A 6,319-nucleotide genomic window follows, 5' to 3' on the forward strand; every position below is an offset into this window, starting at 1 on the left:
CCCCCTCAGACCCTCGGCCAATCACCAAACTCACCTCTCATCCCCAGCGAGGGATGCCCTTGAGCAAACTCATACACACACATTCAAGCAGGGATACAGACACATACAGTTGGCGCCCACAAACGCACACCCAGCTACACACTCACCGCTTAATTCAGCCTCCTCTGAGAGCAGCGGGCCGCTCAGTGCTGATGTTTATGGTTTCTCTGAACCTGCAAATCACCGTGGTTACGGCTGGGCGGATTTATGACTGTGGCCCTGTCCACCGGCCCTTAGACAAACCATGGATCACCCACACACACTCACACACTCACATGCACACATGGACTCTGTATTAGAGATGATACACATGCTCAGACAGCATAAAGGCTCTTTGTTGTAGTTTGTGGCTGACTGTCGTGGACGAAGTGACCCTGTGTGTGTGTGTGTGCGTGTAGGTATTTCAGAGCAGATACGTCATGTTCACCTTGCTATTACATTTTAGCATCCCGTCTAACCTCAGCTGACTAAACACTTTGAAGAAACAATGAATGATTCATAGAGTTAATGCTGATAAACATTCAATATGTAGGTAAATAAATGTCTGCAGTATCACACTTAATAGTCTTAACTGTTAGCTGGGTGTCTCATCACTGATCTTTTGCTATAACTGGCATCTGAAGCACAAGAAAATATGAAGGTGAAGAGCCAGGATTTTTGCTGTTTATTTTGACATTTCTGCAGCCAAAAGAGGTCAATCAGGAGGTTTAGTGAAAAACAAGCATCTTTTTTTTTTTGATTTGTGGTAAAGGTGTAAGGCTTTGTACAAAAATGCAAGTTTAAAGGGGATATATGTTTGTCACAGTGCATGGTGTCTGATGGGGATTAGCGCCAGGAGAAACAGTGTTAAATCAGTTTTGTTTTTCTCACCTGTATCCATTTTGTTTTTCGATGACTCATCGTGACCTTGGCTCTACTTATGTAGGAGGAGAGGCACAGCCGGAGAAGTGTCAGTAACATTCAAGCAGTGAATGCCTGCTGTCTCAGACCACATATGGGCAGACACCAGCCAATCTAAATTCCTGGGCAAAGGAAAAATTTACAACACCATATAATTGGAGTTTGCATTATTGTTACGTGTCCTACATAGACCTGTTCGTATGCAGTGTGACAGAGAGGCTTGTTTGTTTTGTTTTTTTATAAATATCAGGCAGTGGTTTTTGGATGCCCCACTCATTTGGCCAAAAGTAACCAAAAATATTATTTCCTAAAAAACAATTTTAACCTAAGCTTCTCTCACAAGTTTATTTGCTGAAAGTGTGATGAATCTGCCCCTTCCACACCACTTTAGCACATAAGTCGTCTCTGAAGAAGAGGTGATCTGCTCTGGGCTATTTTGTCTATCAACAAGTGGTCCTTGTGTCTCGGAATATAGTGTTGCAGGAATGAGTCCTAAAATCCAGAAATTAGTTGGCATTTTAGAACCTCCCTTCCCTCATCCTGAATTTTATGGGTTTTTTGAATGGGCTTTTGGTCTGTGGTTCACATAAGCTCAAGACATTTTCATGTTTTATTCTGCGACATGAAACAGATGAGTAAATACCCCGGTCTTGATTTCCTTAAGCTTTTACATCTCCTAAAAAAAGGCCAGCTGCTAACAAGTAGCTAAATGAAACTGCAGAGGCTGAACATGAAAACCGATCTACTCACAAGGGTTGTGCTGATGGACAATGATTTCAGTGATCAACGATCATCAGAGCGATCGCTGATAGCTTATGCCTTTGCCAGTAGTAGTATTAAATTTATATTGAATTGAATTTGCCCCCGCATAAAACGATGCTCGCGGCACCAACACGCGCCAACACACACACTCACGCACACTTTTACCAGCTAACCGTCACTTAAGTTCTGTTGTGTGTAGGTGCTGTGCTGTGATTTAACAGAGCAGAGGAGATCCATAGACATTCAGATAGAACAGTTAGTATGGTTTCTTAGCCTGCTGCTTTTGTAAATACAACTTTTAGTGCAATGGGTAAATGAAGGGGCAGAGGGAAAGATAACTGCGAGATAGAAACAGCTGTTTCTATGTGCCTCCCCCAGCTGATTTTGAGTGAATATTGTGAATGCTCTAATTATTATGTGTAAATAATTAATACTTTGCCTGTGATGACAATTTGTTTGATTTTAGCACAGCCATGAAATGTATTTGTCATCCTACTGTGATCACTCAGGGCTGACCTGCCTAAGACAGGTACAGCTTTTTGTGCCAGAATTAATGAAATTGGTCCCTGAAATCTGTTGAAGACAGGGCCTTCCTGTAAAGTTAAACAGCAGTCAAACTATTATACTATGTTTGTCAGTGATGTCATTGTGTTTACTGGCTGTGTGTGTGGGTGTTTCTCAAAAATCATCATTAGACACAACAGGCAAACAACAATTTGTTCCTGTGCGTGCAAGCATTTGTGTCTTCTAAAAAATGTATTATGTATGTAGTAAGTATGTGTGTAATGTATTGTGTGTGGGTTTGTACACATACTCATATTTGCATTTCTGCCTGCATGGTCCAATGTGTGTGAGAGACTGTTATCTTTGACTTTCGTCTATATCATCAGCATTGCATCAGCAGAGCAGCGGAGTGTTACTGATAATTGTCCCAGAGTAGCTCTTCTCAATCTTCTGTCTTGAGACAAAACTGTTGGTATGGCTCCAGCATGCCTCGAAGATCTTTGAATGTTCATTAAAATACATTCACACAACCTCGATGGAATGTGTTTGTATTAACTTCAGTTATCTTTAGTTTTCTACTTTGGGAGGAATGTGCATAAAGAGCCACTGTTCTACTGTATCAGATGCAACACATTACTCCTCAGCCAGTTGGATAGTCTGTCTGTTCATTTGTGGGTTTGTAATTCTACTAAGCAATGTAGCCAGGGCAGGATTAGCTGAGTGTTTCTGTCACTAACATGCTTCATTAGTAAAGATGCACTCAGCCAAGCAGACAGACAGACGCAGTCTGACAAAACAGCTGAGCAAATGGAGAGTGTGCAGAGAAATGTGTGTGGAGACAGGTGGTGAATTTAGGGTTAGATAAGGTCATGGCATCCATTTTAATAAGAATTTTAATACTTGCTGTATGTGAGAAAAAAACACTTTATAGGTGCTCTATGAAAGTATTTGCTTTCGCTACATAGCTAATGTTAGCATTAACAGCTGTTTACTTACAGTGTGGAAGAAATGTTGTGACTTCAGCATCAAACTTCATACCTTTACTCACCAAGAGCTGTGGAAAGCAGCGTCAATTTAAACTCTTGTTTTGCTTCTATTTCTATCACTTCTTTTCTTCTACTGAAGGTAGCATGCTTTAGACAAAGCAAGATATAAAATCTAGCCTTTTGTTCGAGGTATAGAGATCAAAAATGGAGAGAATTAAGAGAGAAAGAAAATTTAAAACAAATTAATTCATGCTATGTGGAATCCATCACCAAGACAGCTAATGATTAGTTAGCATGAAAGAGTAAAGGTAAAGAAGAAAAAGGAAAATCAAATGGAAAGTGAAAATGTTTTAAAGAGGACAGAGAGAAGAGAGAGTGCTTGATGGAAGTTCAGACTCGCAACAAAAAAGGTAAATGCAAGAAAGAGAAATCTGAGTGCTTCTCTAATGGATGAAAAAAATGGGAGCATGTTCACATCTGCTATAGAGAGAGGAGGAAGAAGAGTAGGAAGTCAGAAAAAGAAGACAGAGGGATAGACTGAGGAAAATGACATCTTCTTCAAGGCGGGGATGTGAGGGTGATCTTCATCCAATATGATTTCACTCTCTTTATTAGAGACAGATGCGCAGTCGAAGCACACATCACTGAAACACACATGGTGTCAGGCTGCATTGCTTTTAAAAGGCTGTGAAGGGAGAGAAAATGGTGTTAATGGCTCCAAAATGCTTTTAACACTCTTACCCACACAAGTCAGACTGCTGCTTCTCCATCTTCCTTTCACTGGTACAATTATGAGGCCCCTGTTTGAAATTTAAGATGACGCAAAATTGTTGCCGCAAAGCGGAGCTGTGTCATTAAACTGAAATTGAAAAAGACACTTCAGTGACTTATGTAGATACTGTTAAAATTTTCCCTCATTTAGCAAGATATACAGTTTTTTAACAGGATTAAGTATTTGAGGCACTTAGATACCGAATTTCAAAGTTTTTTTCTTCATATATGAAGATAGTGTTTGGTGATATTTGTAAATGTTCTCCAACTGAATATGAGTGCAGATACCATGTTGGACCTTCCAGATTATGCGAACATCCAGCTGAATGTGTTGTCCATTAAATTTCTAGCATTGCTTTAGTTTGTCATATGCGTGGTCCCTCTTTAAATACATGTGCATTAAAGAAACAGTTCACCAGCTACAACCTAAGCAAGCTGTGTTTCAGATGTTAGGCAAATAATTACCAGGCTGCCTTGCTGGTTTAAAAAACAACCTTTGTGTCTATAAGCAGACTCCATAGGCGGACTCACTTGCTCGCTTGTCTTTCTACACCTCTTTGTTTTAGCTTCTGATTCAGTTGAAAGTCCACTCTGAGCTTCACTAGCTACAGCAATTTAGCTTACAAGCTGAAGGATTAACTTATTTTGAAAAAGAAGACCAGTAAAACACAAACCAGAGGCTGATTCTCTCCATCTTTTGTGTAAGATACTCTATGTTTGTCTGCCCATGTTAGTGTGTTTGGGTTGAAGCAAAATATTATTTTGATGATATTTTATTTGAATTCACTTCTTCACTCTAAAATTTATCATCAAAATGATTGTGAAGCTGTTATTTAAAGGCAAAATAGTTAGCAGTACATTGATTTAATGGAACAGAGCCATTATAAATGTTATTAACAACACCAGTGCTTTTCCTGCTGTGACGGGTCAAAATGTCTGCTGTGAAAAAAACCTATGTATATGTGACGTTTACTGTTCTCAAAGTCATCACTCTTAAAGATTAATGGTCAGTGGTTCTTTTATACATGTACCCTTCATTTCAGTCTATCATGTAGTGACTGCTATTTTAAACTACTGGAAATTCCCTCAATCAAAGCCTTAAACACTTCTGCCTAACTTGAAGTTATACCCTGCCCTAAATCAGTCTTCAGTAACAAGTTTTGTATCAAACCTTCAATACCGACTGGGTTCTGACTAGGTTTGATTATGCTCCTTGTGACTGGCTTCATATATTCTACAGTTGGTTTCTACTATGTAAGAAAGAAAGAAAAATAAAATAAATTTCATGTCACAGTCAAGAGGTTACAATTAGAAGACTCGTTCACAGAAACAGTATTCAGTTGCTAAGATTATTCTTTTTTGAAAAGTAACACAAAAAAAAGAAAAGTAATTTTTTTTTTTTTTAAATATATAAAAATCTTAACAAGACATTAAATTGACCCTCAGTTCAGGAAGAAGTCTAGAGTCACAAGCCATGAAAGGTGCGGTTTGTTCATAGCTTTTAAGCATCTCTTATGAAGACACATATCATCATTGCTTTATAGACAGTGTAGTTTACATTGAAGGCCAATGGATTCATCTGGGGACAGGTATAATGGATGGCAAAGAAAATAATTGATTACAATCGACTGCTGTCAAGTTCGCCGTGATCTGTTAAGAGATACTTCCTAACTTCGGTGAAGTCCTGATAAATGATGAATCTCTTCTATTGTTGGATAAACGTCAAATTTTGTATTCATCTATGTATATCCATCAATCTCCTTAACGTGTAATTAATTAAAATTAAAGATTATGCACTATAATGCAGTGAGGTCTCCGACGCCACTGGCATGATCTTGAGAGGAGTTGGACATGTGACACATTCTGACATTGTGTAAAATATAACACTGCCTGGGGTAATGGAGATCCTGTTATTTATATATTTAGTGTGCTTCACCATAATTGCAATTTTCATAAAATATGGAGAGACGATACATCTTGTCACTGACTGGCCCAAGGGGTGCATACATTATATATCAAGCATGAGATATTTACTGTTGGATTATGTTAAGATCTCTTAAAGCACCAATAAATGATATTTTGATGTGTGCATTTAATCCAGTGATGACCTTTAAGCCAAAATGGTTGTTAGTAATGCCCTTCCTATTTAGAATCACCACCGGAGTCTGCAGCTCTGTTTGTTAGTTTATTAGTCCATATGATTAACTCTTATATTTTTCATATGTTGTGTAAGGTTTATGTTGCTGAAAAATATAAAATAGATTAGAAGCAACAAATAAGCAGCCTTTATTCCCTCTTGCAAATTGTATTTCACTAATAAGAAAAATGTGTATCCCTGAGTCAGGATTTAGCACAGG

Source organism: Seriola aureovittata, chromosome 4 (genome assembly GCF_021018895.1).
Source record: "Seriola aureovittata isolate HTS-2021-v1 ecotype China chromosome 4, ASM2101889v1, whole genome shotgun sequence".
NCBI classification, from domain to species: domain Eukaryota; kingdom Metazoa; phylum Chordata; class Actinopteri; order Carangiformes; family Carangidae; genus Seriola; species Seriola aureovittata.